Source organism: Protomyctophum bolini (genome assembly GCF_963924005.1).
Source record: "Protomyctophum bolini genome assembly, chromosome: 6".
Lineage (NCBI taxonomy): Eukaryota > Metazoa > Chordata > Actinopteri > Myctophiformes > Myctophidae > Protomyctophum > Protomyctophum bolini.
In genome coordinates, this window is record NC_137867.1 from 47,767,423 (window position 1) to 47,789,655 (window position 22,233).

Below are 22,233 nucleotides of genomic sequence, written 5' to 3' on the forward strand. Positions count from 1 at the left end.
GATGAATAGATGAGGAGGTGAGGGAAGTATAATAGTCCGTTACAGTAGTCGAGTCGGGAAGAGATGAAAGCAGAGAGAGAGAGAGAGAGAGGGGGGGGGGGGAGAGAGAGAGAGAGAGAGAGAGGGGGAGGGAGAGAGAGAGATAGTGTAACGGACTTCTTTTAGTCGTCAAAGACACGAACAGGAACTTCAGGAGACAGTTTATTCTGTAAGAACAGAGAAATAAAACACTATTTGGTTAATGTTAATTGGTCAGGCAAAAAATAATTAGACAGATGAGCTACTGTTATTGGTCAGGCTATGAATGAGTGGATTCCGTGTTCCTCTGAGTTGTTGCTTGTTTAAAGTTCATTAGGGCGTTAGAGAGAGAGAGAGAGAGGGTGGTGGAGAGAGAGAGAGAGGGGTGAGAGAGAGAGAGAGAGAGGGTGGACAGAGAGAGAGAGAGAGGGGGTGGAGAGAGAGAGAGAGACAGAGAGAGAGAGAGAGGGGAGGGTGGAGAGAGAGAGAGAGGGGGGTGGAGAGAGAGAGAGGGGGGGGGAGAGAGAGAGAGAGAGAGAGAGAGGGGGGGAGAGAGAGAGAGAGAGGGGGGTGGAGAGAGAGAGAGAGGGGGGAGAGAGAGACAGAGAGAGAGGGGGGAGAGAGAGAGAGAGAGAGAGAGAGAGAGGGGGGGAGAGAGATGTGTTCTTAGATATGTGTTCCTACAGTAAGGCTGCATGGCAGTGGTTCTCAAAGTGGGGTCTGCGGACCCCCAGGGGCCCTCGAGGGTCCTCGAGGGTCCTCAGCAAAACGCGGAACAGTTTAAACCTATTTTATATTTGCTTCATTACAAGCTGAGCTGAACATTAAAAAAAAAACGATGCGTAATTGTGAAGAATTTAGAATAATGGGCCCGATTCACTAAGCAACTTATTTTTATTTTATTCACTAACGCTCATATTTTGAACGTACCGTGATTTCCAACAGTTTCTACTTTACGTGTGGGATTATTCATCTTTTTTTACTAGGCCAGGCACCACTGTAGAGGGTCCAACGCATGATATCTGGGTGGGGCATGCATTTCCAACTTGCATCGTTCCAAGTAGGCCCACCCAGATATTATGTCTGTGTCCACTTCATGCCCATAGTTCTTTGTCAGGCGTGCCCTTCACAGTTTTGCAATAACAGTGAATATTTTGCAATGATGTTGACAGTGTGTAAACATGTTGGTGTTCTCAGGGGCTGTGACCTCAGCCCCTCTCAGGGGCTGTGACCTCAGCCCCTCTCAGGGGCTGTGACCTCAGCCCCTCTCAGGGCTGTGACCTCAGCCCCTGTGTGTGTGTGTGTGTGTGTGTGTGTGTGTGTGTGTGTGTGTGTGTGTGTGCGTGTGTGTGTGCGTGTGTGTGTGCGTGTGCGTGTGCGTGTGTGTGTACTGCCTGACTGTCACTCTGGGGGCAATATAACCGAAATACGGCGAAATAAATAACCGATTTTTCTCGGGGCCACCTAGCCATAGCGAGGCCATCTAGAATCACATTTCTGGCTGCACCACTGACGCACGCACCTTTGTATTGATATACATGGACATCAATATTTGTATTGATATACAGGGACATCAATATTTGTATTGATATACATGGACATCAATATTTGTATTGATATACAGGGACATCAATATTTGTATTGATATACAGGGACATCAATATTTGTATTGATATACATGGACATCAATATTTGTATTGATATACAGGGACATCAATATTTGTATTGATATACAGGGACATCAATATTTGTATTGATATACAGGGACATCAATATTTGTATTGATATACAGGGACATCAATATTTGTCATATACTGTACTGCATTTTGCCATATTTAACTGTCAGCTTAAACCAATTTTTTTTTGCAGATGTAGTTAGTTAGTTAGTTACTTTATTGACACAAATGTATAAAACATTGGGTCCAAACAATAATTAAAAAAAAACCCCATGAATCAAAAACTTTAACAGGTATACAATACTTTAAAATATACAATACACAATACATTGAAATATACAATACACAGAATCCCTTTACAACAGTGGCTTTCTATTGCTCCACAAGTGACAGGCATGTAGCATACCGTACGAAAAGTCTCTCTGTTAGTGCCCACAAAGAGGGAGCTCAAATCAATACCCTCATGTACGATATGACATGTACGATATGTACGGCGCGCTATAGTATGCCGTACGATATGGGCTATAGCCCATATCGTACGGCATACTATAGCGCGCCGTTTTTCATCATTTTTGAGGATTTAAAAAAAATGACGAAATGACAAAAACGATGGGTTATAGCCCATGTTTTTGAAATTTTGAAAAAAAAAGTTAGCCTCGTTTCTCATCATTTTGGACCATGGGCTATAGCCCATATCGTACGGCATACTATAGCGCGCCGTTTTTCATCATTTTTGAGGATTTGAAAAAAATGACAAAATGACAAAAACGATGGGTTATAGCCCATGTTTTTTGAAATTTTGAAAAAAAAAGTTAGCCTCGTTTCTCATCATTTTGGACCATGGGCTATAGCCCATATCGTACGGCATACTATAGCGCGCCGTTTTTCATCATTTTTGAGGATTTGAAATAAATGACGAAATGACAAAAACGATGGGTTATAGCCCATGTTTTTGAAATTTTGAAAAAAAAAGTTAGCCTCGTTTCTCATCATTTTGGACCATGGGCTATAGCCCATATCGTACGGCATACTATAGCGCGCCGTTTTTCATCATTTTTGAGGATTTGAAAAAAATGACAAAATGACAAAAACGATGGGTTATAGCCCATGTTTTTTGAAATTTTGGGAAAAAAAGTTAGCCTCGTTTCTCATCATTTTGGACCATGGGCTATAGCCCATATCGTACGGCATACTATAGCGCGCCGTTTTTCATCATTTTTGAGGATTTGAAAAAAATGACAAAATGACAAAAACGATGGGTTATAGCCCATGTTTTTTGAAATTTTGAAAAAAAAAGTTAGCCTCGTTTCTCATCATTTTGGACCATGGGCTATAGCCCATATCGTACGGCATACTATAGCGCGCCGTTTTTCATCATTTTTGAGGATTTAAAAAAAATGACGAAATGACAAAAACGATGGGTTATAGCCCATGTTTTTTGAAATTTTGAAAAAAAAGGTTAGCCTCGTTTCTCATCATTTTGGACCATGGGCTATAGCCCATATCGTACGGCATACTATAGCGCGCCGTTTTTCATCATTTTTGAGGATTTGAAAAAAATGACAAAATGACAAAAACGATGGGTTATAGCCCATGTTTTTTGAAATTTTGAAAAAAAAAGTTAGCCTCGTTTCTCATCATTTTGGACCATGGGCTATAGCCCATATCGTACGGCATACTATAGCGCGCCGTTTTTCATCATTTTTGAGGATTTGAAAAAAATGACGAAATGACAAAAACGATGGGTTATAGCCCATGTTTTTTTAAATTTTGAAAAAAAATGTTAGCCTCGTTTCTCATCATTTTGGACCATGGGCTATAGCCCATATTGTACGGCATACTATAGCGCGCCGTTTTTCATCATTTTTGAGGATTTGAAAAAAAATGACGAAATGACAAAAACGATGGGTTATAGCCCATGTTTTTTGAAATTTTGAAAAAAAAAGTTAGCCTCGTTTCTCATCATTTTGGACCATGGGCTATAGCCCATATCGTACGGCATACTATAGCGCGCCGTTTTTCATCATTTTTGAGGATTTGAAAAAAATGACGAAATGACAAAAACGATGGGTTATAGCCCATGTTTTTGAAATTTTGAAAACAAAAATTAGCCTCGTTTCTCATCATTTTGGACCATGGGCTATAGCCCATATCGTACGGCATACTATAGCGCGCCGTTTTTCATCATTTTTGAGGATTTAAAAAAAATGACAAAATGCCAAAAACGATGGGTTATAGCCCATGTTTTTTGAAATTTTGAAAAAAAAAGTTAGCCTCGTTTCTCATCATTTTGGACCATGGGCTATAGCCCATATCGTACAGCATACTATAGCGCGCCGTTTTTCATCATTTTTGAGGATTTGAAAAAAATGACGAAATGACAAAAACGATGGGTTATAGCCCATGTTTTTGAAATTTTGGAAAAAAAAATTAGCCTCGTTTCTCATCATTTTGGACCATGGGCTATAGCCCATATCGTACGGCATACTATAGCGCGCCGTTTTTCATCATTTTTGAGGATTTGAAAAAAATGACGAAATGACAAAAACGATGGGTTATAGCCCATGTTTTTGAAATTTTGAAAAAAAAAGTTAGCCTCGTTTCTCATCATTTTGGACCATGGGCTATAGCCCATATCGTACGGCATACTATAGCGCGCCGTTTTTCATCATTTTTGAGGATTTGAAAAAAATGACGAAATGACAAAAACGATGGGTTATAGCCCATGTTTTTGAAATTTTGGAAAAAAAAATTAGCCTCGTTTCTCATCATTTTGGACCATGGGCTATAGCCCATATCGTACGGCATACTATAGCGCGCCGTTTTTCATCATTTTTGAGGATTTGAAAAAAATGACGAAATGACAAAAACGATGGGTTATAGCCCATGTTTTTGAAATTTTGAAAAAAAAAGTTAGCCTCGTTTCTCATCATTTTGGACCATGGGCTATAGCCCATATCGTACGGCATACTATAGCGCGCCGTTTTTCATCATTTTTGAGGATTTGAAAAAAATGACGAAATGACAAAAACGATGGGTTATAGCCCATGTTTTTGAAATTTTGAAAAAAAAAGTTAGCCTCGTTTCTCATCATTTTGGACCATGGGCTATAGCCCATATCGTACGGCATACTATAGCGCGCCGTTTTTCATCATTTTTGAGGATTTGAAAAAAATGACGAAATGACAAAAACGATGGGTTATAGCCCATGTTTTTGAAATTTTGAAAAAAAAAGTTAGCCTCGTTTCTCATCATTTTGGACCATGGGCTATAGCCCATATCGTACGGCATACTATAGCGCGCCGTTTTTCATCATTATTGAGGATTTGAAAAAAATGACAAAATGACAAAAACGATGGGTTATAGCCCATGTTTTTGAAATTTTGAAAAAAAAAGTTAGCCTCGTTTCTCATCATTTTGGACCATGGGCTATAGCCCATATCGTACGGCATACTATAGCGCGCCGTTTTTCATCATTTTTGAGGATTTTAAAAAAAATGACGAAATGACAAAAACGATGGGTTATAGCCCATGTTTTTTGAAATTTTGAAAAAAAAAGTTAGCCTCGTTTCTCATCATTTTGGACCATGGGCTATAGCCCATATCGTACGGCATACTATAGCGCGCCGTTTTTCATCATTTTTGAGGATTTGAAAAAAATGACAAAATGACAAAAACGATGGGTTATAGCCCATGTTTTTTGAAATTTTGAAAAAAAAAGTTAGCCTCGTTTCTCATCATTTTGGACCATGGGCTATAGCCCATATCGTACGGCATACTATAGCGCGCCATTTTTCATCATTTTTGAGGATTTGAAAAAAATGACAAAAACGATGGGTTATAGCCCATGTTTTTTGAAATTTTGAAAAAAAAAGTTAGCCTCGTTTCTCATCATTTTGGACCATGGGCTATAGCCCATATCGTACGGCATACTATAGCGCGCCGTTTTTCATCATTTTTGAGGATTTGAAAAAAATTACGAAATGACAAAAACGATGGGTTATAGCCCATGTTTTTGAAATTTTGAAAAAAAAAGTTAGCCTCGTTTCTCATCATTTTGGACCATGGGCTATAGCCCATATCGTACGGCATACTATAGCGCGCCGTTTTTCATCATTTTTGAGGATTCGAAAAAAATGACAAAATGGCAAAAACGATGGGTTATAGCCCATGTTTTTTGAAATTTTGAAAAAAAAAGTTAGCCTCGTTTCTCATCATTTTGGACCATGGGCTATAGCCCATATCGTACGGCATACTATAGCGCGCCGTTTTTCATCATTTTTGAGGATTTGAAAAAAATGACGAAATGACAAAAACGATGGGTTATAGCCCATGTTTTTGAAATTTTGAAAAAAAAAGTTAGCCTCGTTTCTCATCATTTTGGACCATGGGCTATAGCCCATATCGTACGGCATACTATAGCGCGCCGTTTTTCATCATTTTTGAGGATTTGAAAAAAATGACAAAATGACAAAAACGATGGGTTATAGCCCATGTTTTTTGAAATTTTGAAAAAAAAAGTTAGCCTCGTTTCTCATCATTTTGGACCATGGGCTATAGCCCATATCGTACGGCATACTATAGCGCGCCGTTTTTCATCATTTTTGAGGATTTGAAAAAAATGACGAAATGACAAAAACGATGGGTTATAGCCCATGTTTTTGAAATTTTGAAAAAAAAAGTTAGCCTCGTTTCTCATCATTTTGGACCATGGGCTATAGCCCATATCGTACGGCATACTATAGCGCGCCGTTTTTCATCATTTTTGAGGATTTGAAAAAAATGACAAAATGACAAAAACGATGGGTTATAGCCCATGTTTTTTGAAATTTTGAAAAAAAAAGTTAGCCTCGTTTCTCATCATTTTGGACCATGGGCTATAGCCCATATCGTACGGCATACTATAGCGCGCCGTTTTTCATCATTTTTGAGGATTTGAAAAAAATGACAAAATGACAAAAACGATGGGTTATAGCCCATGTTTTTTGAAATTTTGAAAAAAAAAGTTAGCCTCGTTTCTCATCATTTTGGACCATGGGCTATAGCCCATATCGTACGGCATACTATAGCGCGCCGTTTTTCATCATTTTTGAGGATTTGAAAAAAATGACGAAATGACAAAAACGATGGGTTATAGCCCATGTTTTTTTAAATTTTGAAAAAAAATGTTAGCCTCGTTTCTCATCATTTTGGACCATGGGCTATAGCCCATATTGTACGGCATACTATAGCGCGCCGTTTTTCATCATTTTTGAGGATTTGAAAAAAAATGACGAAATGACAAAAACGATGGGTTATAGCCCATGTTTTTTGAAATTTTGAAAAAAAAAGTTAGCCTCGTTTCTCATCATTTTGGACCATGGGCTATAGCCCATATCGTACGGCATACTATAGCGCGCCGTTTTTCATCATTTTTGAGGATTTGAAAAAAATGACGAAATGACAAAAACGATGGGTTATAGCCCATGTTTTTGAAATTTTGAAAAAAAAAATTAGCCTCGTTTCTCATCATTTTGGACCATGGGCTATAGCCCATATCGTACGGCATACTATAGCGCGCCGTTTTTCATCATTTTTGAGGATTTAAAAAAAATGACAAAATGCCAAAAACGATGGGTTATAGCCCATGTTTTTTGAAATTTTGAAAAAAAAAGTTAGCCTCGTTTCTCATCATTTTGGACCATGGGCTATAGCCCATATCGTACAGCATACTATAGCGCGCCGTTTTTCATCATTTTTGAGGATTTGAAAAAAATGACGAAATGACAAAAACGATGGGTTATAGCCCATGTTTTTGAAATTTTGGAAAAAAAAATTAGCCTCGTTTCTCATCATTTTGGACCATGGGCTATAGCCCATATCGTACGGCATACTATAGCGCGCCGTTTTTCATCATTTTTGAGGATTTGAAAAAAATGACGAAATGACAAAAACGATGGGTTATAGCCCATGTTTTTGAAATTTTGAAAAAAAAAGTTAGCCTCGTTTCTCATCATTTTGGACCATGGGCTATAGCCCATATCGTACGGCATACTATAGCGCGCCGTTTTTCATCATTTTTGAGGATTTGAAAAAAATGACGAAATGACAAAAACGATGGGTTATAGCCCATGTTTTTGAAATTTTGGAAAAAAAAATTAGCCTCGTTTCTCATCATTTTGGACCATGGGCTATAGCCCATATCGTACGGCATACTATAGCGCGCCGTTTTTCATCATTTTTGAGGATTTGAAAAAAATGACGAAATGACAAAAACGATGGGTTATAGCCCATGTTTTTGAAATTTTGAAAAAAAAAGTTAGCCTCGTTTCTCATCATTTTGGACCATGGGCTATAGCCCATATCGTACGGCATACTATAGCGCGCCGTTTTTCATCATTTTTGAGGATTTGAAAAAAATGACGAAATGACAAAAACGATGGGTTATAGCCCATGTTTTTGAAATTTTGAAAAAAAAAGTTAGCCTCGTTTCTCATCATTTTGGACCATGGGCTATAGCCCATATCGTACGGCATACTATAGCGCGCCGTTTTTCATCATTATTGAGGATTTGAAAAAAATGACAAAATGACAAAAACGATGGGTTATAGCCCATGTTTTTGAAATTTTGAAAAAAAAAGTTAGCCTCGTTTCTCATCATTTTGGACCATGGGCTATAGCCCATATCGTACGGCATACTATAGCGCGCCGTTTTTCATCATTTTTGAGGATTTGAAAAAAATTACGAAATGACAAAAACGATGGGTTATAGCCCATGTTTTTTGAAATTTTGAAAAAAAAAGTTAGCCTCGTTTCTCATCATTTTGGACCATGGGCTATAGCCCATATCGTACGGCATACTATAGCGCGCCGTTTTTCATCATTTTTGAGGATTTGAAAAAAATGACGAAATGACAAAAACGATGGGTTATAGCCCATGTTTTTTGAAATTTTGAAAAAAAAAGTTAGCCTCGTTTCTCATCATTTTGGACCATGGGCTATAGCCCATATCGTACGGCATACTATAGCGCGCCATTTTTCATCATTTTTGAGGATTTGAAAAAAATGACAAAAACGATGGGTTATAGCCCATGTTTTTTGAAATTTTGAAAAAAAAAGTTAGCCTCGTTTCTCATCATTTTGGACCATGGGCTATAGCCCATATCGTACGGCATACTATAGCGCGCCGTTTTTCATCATTTTTGAGGATTTGAAAAAAATGACGAAATGACAAAAACGATGGGTTATAGCCCATGTTTTTGAAATTTTGAAAAAAAAAGTTAGCCTCGTTTCTCATCATTTTGGACCATGGGCTATAGCCCATATCGTACGGCATACTATAGCGCGCCGTTTTTCATCATTTTTGAGGATTTGAAAAAAATGACAAAATGACAAAAACGATGGGTTATAGCCCATGTTTTTTGAAATTTTGAAAAAAAAAGTTAGCCTCGTTTCTCATCATTTTGGACCATGGGCTATAGCCCATATCGTACGGCATACTATAGCGCGCCGTTTTTCATCATTTTTGAGGATTTGAAAAAAATTACGAAATGACAAAAACGATGGGTTATAGCCCATGTTTTTGAAATTTTGAAAAAAGAAGTTAGCCTCGTTTCTCATCATTTTGGACCATGGGCTATAGCCCATATCGTACGGCATACTATAGCGCGCCGTTTTTCATCATTTTTGAGGATTTGAAAAAAATGACAAAATGACAAAAACGATGGGTTATAGCCCATGTTTTTTTAAATTTTGAAAAAAAAAGTTAGCCTCGTTTGTCATCATTTTGGACCATGGGCTATAGCCCATATCGTACGGCATACTATAGCGCGCCGTTTTTCATCATTTTTGAGGATTTGAAAAAAATGACAAAATGGCAAAAACGATGGGTTATAGCCCATGTTTTTTGAAATTTTGAAAAAAAAAGTTAGCCTCGTTTCTCATCATTTTGGACCATGGGCTATAGCCCATATCGTACGGCATACTATAGCGCGCCGTTTTTCATCATTTTTGAGGATTTGAAAAAAATGACGAAATGACAAAAACGATGGGTTATAGCCCATGTTTTTGAAATTTTGAAAAAAAAAGTTAGCCTCGTTTCTCATCATTTTGGACCATATCGTACGGCATACTATAGCGCGCCGTTTTTCATCATTTTTGAGGATTTGAAAAAAATGACAAAATGACAAAAACGATGGGTTATAGCCCATGTTTTTTGAAATTTTGAAAAAAAAAGTTAGCCTCGTTTCTCATCATTTTGGACCATGGGCTATAGCCCATATCGTACGGCATACTATAGCGCGCCGTTTTTCATCATTTTTGAGGATTTGAAAAAAATGACAAAATGACAAAAACGATGGGTTATAGCCCATGTTTTTTGAAATTTTGAAAAAAAAAGTTAGCCTCGTTTCTCATCATTTTGGACCATGGGCTATAGCCCATATCGTACGGCATACTATAGCGCGCCGTTTTTCATCATTTTTGAGGATTTGAAAAAAATGACAAAATGACAAAAACGATGGGTTATAGCCCATGTTTTTTGAAATTTTGAAAAAAAAAGTTAGCCTCGTTTCTCATCATTTTGGACCATGGGCTATAGCCCATATCGTACGGCATACTATAGCGCGCCGTTTTTCATCATTTTTGAGGATTTGACAATATTGAAAAAATGAAAAAAACGATGGGTTATATTGTGCACCTACACACGCACAGGCGCACATGCGTATGCACACCTGGACCTGTAAATGACACAAAATGACACAAAAACTAAGGCACTGGTGTCGGACTTCTGGTTTACCGGAACGGGGTTCAACTCCCTGCAGTGCCCTGCTCAATGTGTTGTATTTACCGAAAAGGATGGGAAACATTAGCAAATTGCGGAGGATGGGAAACATTAGCAAATTGCGCTATAGTATGCCGTACGATATGGGCTATAGCCCATGGTCCAAAATGATGAGAAACGAGGCTAACTTTTTTTTTCAAAATTTCAAAAACATGGGCTATAACCCATCGTTTTTGTCATTTCGTCATTTTTTTCAAATCCTCAAAAATGATGAAAAACGGCGCGCTATAGTATGCCGTACGATATGGGCTATAGCCCATGGTCCAAAATGATGAGAAACGAGGCTAACTTTTTTTTTCAAAATTTCAAAAAACATGGGCTATAACCCATCGTTTTTGTCATCTTGTCAATTTTTTTCAAATCCTCAAAAATGATGAAAAACGGCGCGCTATAGTATGCCGTACGATATGGGCTATAGCCCATGGTCCAAAATGATGAGAAACGAGGCTAACTTTTTTTTTCAAAATTTCAAAAACATGGGCTATAACCCATCGTTTTTGTCATTTCGTCATTTTTTTCAAATCCTCAAAAATGATGAAAAACGGCGCGCTATAGTATGCCGTACGATATGGGCTATAGCCCATGGTCCAAAATGATGAGAAACGAGGCTAACTTTTTTTTTCAAAATTTCAAAAACATGGGCTATAACCCATCGTTTTTGTCATTTTTTTTTAATCCTCAAAAATGATGAAAAACGGCGCGCTATAGTATGCCGTACGATATGGGCTATAGCCCATGGTCCAAAATGATGAGAAACGAGGCTAACTTTTTTTTTCAAAATTTCAAAAAACATGGGCTATAACCCATCGTTTTTGTCATTTCGTCATTTTTTTCAAATCCTCAAAAATGATGAAAAACGGCGCGCTATAGTATGCCGTACGATATGGGCTATAGCCCATGGTCCAAAATGATGAGAAACGAGGCTAACTTTTTTTTTCAAAATTTCAATAACATGGGCTATAACCCATCGTTTTTGTTATTTCGTCATTTTTTTTAAATCCTCAAAAATGATGAAAAACGGCGCGCTATAGTATGCCGTACGATATGGGCTATAGCCCATGGTCCAAAATGATGAGAAACGAGGATAACTTTTTTTTTCAAAATTTCAAAAAACATGGGCTATAACCCATCGTTTTTATCATTTTGTCATTTTTTTCAAATCCTCAAAAATGATGAAAAACGGCGCGCTATAGTATGCCGTACCATATGGGCTATAGCCCATGGTCCAAAATGATGAGAAACGAGGCTAACTTTTTTTTTCAAAATTTCAAAAAACATGGGCTATAACCCATCGTTTTTGTCATTTTGTCATTTTTTTCAAATCCTCAAAAATGATGAAAAACGGCGCGCTATAGTATGCCGTACGATATGGGCTATAGCCCATGGTCCAAAATGATGAGAAACGAGGATAACTTTTTTTTTCAAAATTTCAAAAAACATGGGCTATAACCCATCGTTTTTATCATTTTGTCATTTTTTTCAAATCCTCAAAAATGATGAAAAACGGCGCGCTATAGTATGCCGTACCATATGGGCTATAGCCCATGGTCCAAAATGATGAGAAACGAGGCTAACTTTTTTTTTCAAAATTTCAAAAAACATGGGCTATAACCCATCGTTTTTGTCATTTTGTCATTTTTTTCAAATCCTCAAAAATGATGAAAAACGGCGCGCTATAGTATGCCGTACGATATGGGCTATAGCCCATGGTCCAAAATGATGAGAAACGAGGCTAACTTTTTTTTTCAAAATTTCAAAAAACATGGGCTATAACCCATCGTTTTTGTCATTTTGTCATTTTTTTCAAATCCTCAAAAATGATGAAAAACGGCGCGCTATAGTATGCCGTACGATATGGGCTATAGCCCATGGTCCAAAATGATGAGAAACGAGGCTAACTTTTTTTTTCAAAATTTCAAAAACATGGGCTATAACCCATCGTTTTTGTCATTTCGTCATTTTTTTTTAATCCTCAAAAATGATGAAAAACGGCGCGCTATAGTATGCCGTACGATATGGGCTATAGCCCATGGTCCAAAATGATGAGAAACGAGGCTAACTTATTTTTTCAAAATTTCAAAAAACATGGGCTATAACCCATCGTTTTTGTCATTTTGTCATTTTTTTCAAATCCTCAAAAATGATGAAAAACGGCGCGCTATAGTATGCCGTACGATATGGGCTATAGCCCATGGTCCAAAATGATGAGAAACGAGGCTAACTGTTTTTTTCAAAATTTCAAAAACATGGGCTATAACCCATCGTTTTTGTCATTTCGTCATTTTTTTCAAATCCTCAAAAATGATGAAAAACGGCGCGCTATAGTATGCCGTACGATATGGGCTATAGCCCATGGTCCAAAATGATGAGAAACGAGGCTAACTTTTTTTTTCAAAATTTCAAAAAACATGGGCTATAACCCATCGTTTTTGTCATTTTGTCATTTTTTTTAAATCCTCAAAAATGATGAAAAACGGCGTGCTATAGTATGCCGTACGATATGGGCTATAGCCCATGGTCCAAAATGATGAGAAACGAGGCTAACTTTTTTTTTCAAAATTTCAAAAAACATGGGCTATAACCCATCGTTTTTGTCATTTTGTCATTTTTTTCAAATCCTCAAAAATGATGAAAAACGGCGCGCTATAGTATGCCGTACGATATGGGCTATAGCCCATGGTCCAAAATGATGAGAAACGAGGCTAACTTTTTTTTTCAAAATTTCAAAAACATGGGCTATAACCCATCGTTTTTGTCATTTTGTCATTTTTTTTAATCCTCAAAAATGATGAAAAACGGCGCGCTATAGTATGCCGTACGATATGGGCTATAGCCCATGGTCCAAAATGATGAGAAACGAGGCTAACTTTTTTTTTCAAAATTTCAAAAAACATGGGCTATAACCCATCGTTTTTGTCATTTTGTCATTTTTTTCAAATCCTCAAAAATGATGAAAAACGGTGCGCTATAGTATGCCGTACGATATGGGCTATAGCCCATGGTCCAAAATGATGAGAAACGAGGCTAACTTTTTTTTTCAAAATTTCAAAAAACATGGGCTATAACCCATCGTTTTTGTCATTTTGTCATTTTTTTCAAATCCTCAAAAATGATGAAAAACGGCGCGCTATAGTATGCCGTACGATATGGGCTATAGCCCATGGTCCAAAATGATGAGAAACGAGGCTAACTTTTTTTTTCAAAATTTCAAAAACATGGGCTATAACCCATCGTTTTTTTCATTTCGTCATCTTTTTCAAATCTTCAAAAATGATGAAAAACGGCGCGCTATAGTATGCCGTACGATATGGGCTATAGCCCATGGTCCAAAATGATGAGAAACGAGGCTAACTTTTTTTTTCAAAATTTCAAAAAACATGGGCTATAACCCATCGTTTTTGTCATTTCGTCATTTTTTTCAAATCCTCAAAAATGATGAAAAACGGCGCGCTATAGTATGCCGTACGATATGGGCTATAGCCCATGGTCCAAAATGATGAGAAACGAGGCTAACGTTTTTTTCCAAAATTTCAAAAAACATGGGCTATAACCCATCGTTTTTGTCATTTTGTCATTTTTTTCAAATCCTCAAAAATGTTAAAAAACGGCGTGCTATAGTATGCCGTACGATATGGGCTATAGCCCATGGTCCAAAATGATGAGAAACGAGGCTAACTTTTTTTTTCAAAATTTCAAAAAACATGGGCTATAACCCATCGTTTTTGTCATTTTGTCATTTTTTTCAAATCCTCAAAAATGATGAAAAACGGCGCGCTATAGTATGCCGTACGATATGGGCTATAGCCCATGGTCCAAAATGATGAGAAACGAGGCTAACTTTTTTTTTCAAAATTTCAAAAACATGGGCTATAACCCATCGTTTTTGTCATTTTGTCATTTTTTTTAATCCTCAAAAATGATGAAAAACGGCGCGCTATAGTATGCCGTACGATATGGGCTATAGCCCATGGTCCAAAATGATGAGAAACGAGGCTAACTTTTTTTTTCAAAATTTCAAAAAACATGGGCTATAACCCATCGTTTTTGTCATTTTGTCATTTTTTTCAAATCCTCAAAAATGATGAAAAACGGCGCGCTATAGTATGCCGTACGATATGGGCTATAGCCCATGGTCCAAAATGATGAGAAACGAGGCTAACTTTTTTTTTCAAAATTTCAAAAACATGGGCTATAACCCATCGTTTTTTTCATTTCGTCATCTTTTTCAAATCTTCAAAAATGATGAAAAACGGCGCGCTATAGTATGCCGTACGATATGGGCTATAGCCCATGGTCCAAAATGATGAGAAACGAGGCTAACTTTTTTTTTCAAAATTTCAAAAAACATGGGCTATAACCCATCGTTTTTGTCATTTCGTCATTTTTTTCAAATCCTCAAAAATGATGAAAAACGGCGCGCTATAGTATGCCGTACGATATGGGCTATAGCCCATGGTCCAAAATGATGAGAAACGAGGCTAACTTTTTTTTTCAAAATTTCAAAAAACATGGGCTATAACCCATCGTTTTTGTCATTTTGTCATTTTTTTCAAATCCTCAAAAATGATGAAAAACGGCGCGCTATAGTATGCCGTACGATATGGGCTATAGCCCATGGTCCAAAATGATGAGAAACGAGGCTAACTTTTTTTTTCAAAATTTCAAAAACATGGGCTATAACCCATCGTTTTTTTCATTTCGTCATTTTTTTCAAATCCTCAAAAATGATGAAAAACGGCGTGCTATAGTATGCCGTACGATATGGGCTATAGCCCATGGTCCAAAATGATGAGAAACGAGGCTAACTTTTTTTTTCAAAATTTCAAAAACATGGGCTATAACCCATCGTTTTTTTCATTTCGTCATTTTTTTTAAATCCTCAAAAATGATGAAAAACAGCGCGCTATTGTATGCCGTATGATATGGGCTATAGCCCATGGTCCAAAATGATGAGAAACGAGGCTAACTTTTTTTTTCAAAATTTCAAAAAACATGGGCTATAACCCATCGTTTTTGTCATTTCGTCATTTTTTTCAAATCCTCAAAAATGATGAAAAACGGCGCGCTATAGTATGCCGTACGATATGGGCTATAGCCCATGGTCCAAAATGATGAGAAACGAGGCTAACTTTTTTTTCAAAATTTCAAAAACATGGGCTATAACCCATCGTTTTTTTCATTTCGTCATTTTTTTCAAATCCTCAAAAATGATGAAAAACGGCGCGCTATAGTATGCCGTACGATATGGGCTATAGCCCATGGTCCAAAATGATGAGAAACGAGGCTAACTTTTTTTTTCAAAATTAAAAAAAACATGGGCTATAACCCATCGTTTTTGTCATTTTGTCATTTTTTTCAAATCCTCAAAAATGATGAAAAACGGCGCGCTATAGTATGCCGTACGATATGGGCTATAGCCCATGGTCCAAAATGATGAGAAACGAGGCTAACTTTTTTTTTCAAAATTTCAAAAAACATGGGCTATAACCCATCGTTTTTGTCATTTTGTCATTTTTTTCAAATCCTCAAAAATGATGAAAAACGGCGCGCTATAGTATGCCGTACGATATGGGCTATAGCCCATGGTCCAAAATGATAAGAAACGAGGCTAACTTTTTTTTTCAAAATTTCAAAAACATGGGCTATAACCCATCGTTTTTTTCATTTCGTCATCTTTTTCAAATCTTCAAAAATGATGAAAAACGGCGCGCTATAGTATGCCGTACGATATGGGCTATAGCCCATGGTCCAAAATGATGAGAAACGAGGCTAACTTTTTTTTTCAAAATTTCAAAAAACATGGGCTATAACCCATCGTTTTTGTCATTTCGTCATTTTTTTCAAATCCTCAAAAATGATGAAAAACGGCGCGCTATAGTATGCCGTACGATATGGGCTATAGCCCATGGTCCAAAATGATGAGAAACGAGGCTAACGTTTTTTTCCAAAATTTCAAAAAACATGGGCTATAACCCATCGTTTTTGTCATTTTGTCATTTTTTTCAAATCCTCAAAAATGTTAAAAAACGGCGTGCTATAGTATGCCGTACGATATGGGCTATAGCCCATGGTCCAAAATGATGAGAAACGAGGCTAACTTTTTTTTTCAAAATTTCAAAAAACATGGGCTATAACCCATCGTTTTTGTCATTTTGTCATTTTTTTCAAATCCTCAAAAATGATGAAAAACGGCGCGCTATAGTATGCCGTACGATATGGGCTATAGCCCATGGTCCAAAATGATGAGAAACGAGGCTAACTTTTTTTTTCAAAATTTCAAAAACATGGGCTATAACCCATCGTTTTTGTCATTTTGTCATTTTTTTTAATCCTCAAAAATGATGAAAAACGGCGCGCTATAGTATGCCGTACGATATGGGCTATAGCCCATGGTCCAAAATGATGAGAAACGAGGCTAACTTTTTTTTTCAAAATTTCAAAAAACATGGGCTATAACCCATCGTTTTTGTCATTTTGTCATTTTTTTCAAATCCTCAAAAATGATGAAAAACGGCGCGCTATAGTATGCCGTACGATATGGGCTATAGCCCATGGTCCAAAATGATGAGAAACGAGGCTAACTTTTTTTTTCAAAATTTCAAAAACATGGGCTATAACCCATCGTTTTTTTCATTTCGTCATCTTTTTCAAATCTTCAAAAATGATGAAAAACGGCGCGCTATAGTATGCCGTACGATATGGGCTATAGCCCATGGTCCAAAATGATGAGAAACGAGGCTAACTTTTTTTTTCAAAATTTCAAAAAACATGGGCTATAACCCATCGTTTTTGTCATTTCGTCATTTTTTTCAAATCCTCAAAAATGATGAAAAACGGCGCGCTATAGTATGCCGTACGATATGGGCTATAGCCCATGGTCCAAAATGATGAGAAACGAGGCTAACTTTTTTTTTCAAAATTTCAAAAAACATGGGCTATAACCCATCGTTTTTGTCATTTTGTCATTTTTTTCAAATCCTCAAAAATGATGAAAAACGGCGCGCTATAGTATGCCGTACGATATGGGCTATAGCCCATGGTCCAAAATGATGAGAAACGAGGCTAACTTTTTTTTTCAAAATTTCAAAAACATGGGCTATAACCCATCGTTTTTTTCATTTCGTCATTTTTTTCAAATCCTCAAAAATGATGAAAAACGGCGTGCTATAGTATGCCGTACGATATGGGCTATAGCCCATGGTCCAAAATGATGAGAAACGAGGCTAACTTTTTTTTTCAAAATTTCAAAAACATGGGCTATAACCCATCGTTTTTTTCATTTCGTCATTTTTTTTAAATCCTCAAAAATGATGAAAAACAGCGCGCTATTGTATGCCGTATGATATGGGCTATAGCCCATGGTCCAAAATGATGAGAAACGAGGCTAACTTTTTTTTTCAAAATTTCAAAAAACATGGGCTATAACCCATCGTTTTTGTCATTTCGTCATTTTTTTCAAATCCTCAAAAATGATGAAAAACGGCGCGCTATAGTATGCCGTACGATATGGGCTATAGCCCATGGTCCAAAATGATGAGAAACGAGGCTAACTTTTTTTTCAAAATTTCAAAAACATGGGCTATAACCCATCGTTTTTTTCATTTCGTCATTTTTTTCAAATCCTCAAAAATGATGAAAAACGGCGCGCTATAGTATGCCGTACGATATGGGCTATAGCCCATGGTCCAAAATGATGAGAAACGAGGCTAACTTTTTTTTTCAAAATTAAAAAAAACATGGGCTATAACCCATCGTTTTTGTCATTTTGTCATTTTTTTCAAATCCTCAAAAATGATGAAAAACGGCGCGCTATAGTATGCCGTACGATATGGGCTATAGCCCATGGTCCAAAATGATGAGAAACGAGGCTAACTTTTTTTTTCAAAATTTCAAAAACATGGGCTATAACCCATCGTTTTTGTCATTTCGTCATTTTTTTCAAATCCTCAAAAATGATGAAAAACGGCGCGCTATAGTATGCCGTACGATATGGGCTATAGCCCATGGTCCAAAATGATAAGAAACGAGGCTAACTTTTTTTTTCAAAATTTCAAAAACATGGGCTATAACCCATCGTTTTTGTCATTTCGTCATTTTTTTTAAATCCTCAAAAATGATGAAAAACAGCGCGCTATTGTATGCCGTACGATATGGGCTAAAGCCCATGGTCCAAAATGATGAGAAACGAGGCTAACTTTTTTTTTCAAAATTTCAAAAACATGGGCTATAACCCATCGTTTTTGTCATTTCGTCATTTTTTTCAAATCCTCAAAAATGATGAAAAACGGCGCGCTATAGTATGCCGTACGATATGGGCTATAGCCCATGGTCCAAAATGATAAGAAACGAGGCTAACTTTTTTTTTCAAAATTTCAAAAACATGGGCTATAACCCATCGTTTTTGTCATTTCGTCATTTTTTTCATATCCTCAAAAATGATGAAAAACGGCGCGCTATAGTATGCCGTACGATATGGGCTATAGCCCATGGTCCAAAATGATGAGAAACGAGGCTAACCTTTTTTTTCAAAATTTCAAAAAACATGGGCTATAACCCATCGTTTTTGTCATTTTGTCATTTTTTTCAAATCCTCAAAAATGATGAAAAACGGCGCGCTATAGTATGCCGTACGATATGGGCTATAGCCCATGGTCCAAAATGATGAGAAACGAGGCTAACTTTTTTTTTCAAAATTTCAAAAACATAGACTATAACCCATCGTTTTTGTCATTTCGTCATTTTTTTCAAATCCTCAAAAATGATGAAAAACGGCGCGCTATAGTATGCCGTACGATATGGGCTATAGCCCATGGTCCAAAATGATGAGAAACGAGGCTAACTTTTTTTTTCAAAATTAAAAAAAACATGGGCTATAACCCATCGTTTTTGTCATTTTGTCATTTTTTTCAAATCCTCAAAAATGATGAAAAACGGCGCGCTATAGTATGCCGTACGATATGGGCTATAGCCCATGGGACAAAATGATGAGAAACGAGGCTAACTTTTTTTTTCAAAATTTCAAAAACATGGGCTATAACCCATCGTTTTTGTCATTTCGTCATTTTTTTCAAATCCTCAAAAATGATGAAAAACGGCGCGCTATAGTATGCCGTACGATATGGGCTATAGCCCATGGTCCAAAATGATAAGAAACGAGGCTAACTTTTTTTTTCAAAATTTCAAAAACATGGGCTATAACCCATCGTTTTTGTCATTTCGTCATTTTTTTTAAATCCTCAAAAATGATGAAAAACAGCGCGCTATTGTATGCCGTACGATATGGGCTATAGCCCATGGTCCAAAATGATGAGAAACGAGGCTAACTTTTTTTTTCAAAATTTCAAAAACATGGGCTATAACCCATCGTTTTTTTCATTTCGTCATTTTTTTCAAATCCTCAAAAATGATGAAAAACGGCGCGCTATAGTATGCCGTACGATATGGGCTATAGCCCATGGTCCAAAATGATGAGAAACGAGGCTAACTTTTTTTTTCAAAATTTCAAAAACATGGGCTATAACCCATCGTTTTTTTCATTTCGTCATTTTTTTTAAATCCTCAAAAATGATGAAAAACAGCGCGCTATTGTATGCCGTACGATATGGGCTATAGCCCATGGTCCAAAATGATGAGAAACGAGGCTAACTTTTTTTTTCAAAATTTCAAAAAACATGGGCTATAACCCATCGTTTTTGTCATTTCGTCATTTTTTTCAAATCCTCAAAAATGATGAAAAACGGCGCGCTATAGTATGCCGTACGATATGGGCTATAGCCCATGGTCCAAAATGATGAGAAACGAGGCTAACTTTTTTTTCAAAATTTCAAAAACATGGGCTATAACCCATCGTTTTTTTCATTTCGTCATTTTTTTCAAATCCTCAAAAATGATGAAAAACGGCGCGCTATAGTATGCCGTACGATATGGGCTATAGCCCATGGTCCAAAATGATGAGAAACGAGGCTAACTTTTTTTTTCAAAATTAAAAAAAACATGGGCTATAACCCATCGTTTTTGTCATTTTGTCATTTTTTTCAAATCCTCAAAAATGATGAAAAACGGCGCGCTATAGTATGCCGTACGATATGGGCTATAGCCCATGGTCCAAAATGATGAGAAACGAGGCTAACTTTTTTTTTCAAAATTTCAAAAACATGGGCTATAACCCATCGTTTTTGTCATTTCGTCATTTTTTTCAAATCCTCAAAAATGATGAAAAACGGCGCGCTATAGTATGCCGTACGATATGGGCTATTGCCCATGGTCCAAAATGATAAGAAACGAGGCTAACTTTTTTTTTCAAAATTTCAAAAACATGGGCTATAACCCATCGTTTTTGTCATTTCGTCATTTTTTTCATATCCTCAAAAATGATGAAAAACGGCGCGCTATAGTATGCCGTACGATATGGGCTATAGCCCATGGTCCAAAATGATGAGAAACGAGGCTAACCTTTTTTTTCAAAATTTCAAAAAACATGGGCTATAACCCATCGTTTTTGTCATTTTGTCATTTTTTTCAACTCCTCAAAAATGATGAAAAACGGCGCGCTATAGTATGCCGTACGATATGGGCTATAGCCCATGGTCCAAAATGATGAGAAACGAGGCTAACTTTTTTTTTCAAAATTTCAAAAACATGGGCTATAACCCATCGTTTTTGTCATTTTGTCATTTTTTTCAAATCCTCAAAAATGATGAAAAACGGCGCGCTATAGTATGCCGTACGATATGGGCTATAGCCCATGGTCCAAAATGATGAGAAACGAGGCTAACTTTTTTTTTCAAAATTTCAATAACATGGGCTATAACCCATCGTTTTTGTCATTTCGTCATTTTTTTTAAATCCTCAAAAATGATGAAAAACGGCGCGCTATAGTATGCCGTACGATATGGGCTATAGCCCATGGTCCAAAATGATGAGAAACGAGGCTAACTTTTTTTTTCAAAATTTCAAAAACATGGGCTATAACCCATCGTTTTTGTCATTTCGTCATTTTTTTCAAATCCTCAAAAATGATGAAAAACGGCGCGCTATAGTATGCCGTACGATATGGGCTATAGCCCATGGTCCAAAATGATAAGAAACGAGGCTAACTTTTTTTTTCAAAATTTCAAAAACATGGGCTATAACCCATCGTTTTTGTCATTTCGTCATTTTTTTTAAATCCTCAAAAATGATGAAAAACAGCGCGCTATTGTATGCCGTACGATATGGGCTATAGCCCATGGTCCAAAATGATGAGAAACGAGGCTAACTTTTTTTTTCAAAATTTCAAAAAACATGGGCTATAACCCATCGTTTTTGTCATTTTGTCATTTTTTTCAAATCCTCAAAAATGATGAAAAACGGCGCGCTATAGTATGCCGTACGATATGGGCTATAGCCCATGGTCCAAAATGATGAGAAACGAGGCTAACTTTTTTTTTCAAAATTTCAAAAACATGGGCTATAACCCATCGTTTTTTTCATTTCGTCATTTTTTTCAAATCCTCAAAAATGATGAAAAACGGCGTGCTATAGTATGCCGTACGATATGGGCTATAGCCCATGGTCCAAAATGATGAGAAACGAGGCTAACTTTTTTTTTCAAAATTTCAAAAACATGGGCTATAACCCATCGTTTTTTTCATTTCGTCATTTTTTTTAAATCCTCAAAAATGATGAAAAACAGCGCGCTATTGTATGCCGTACGATATGGGCTATAGCCCATGGTCC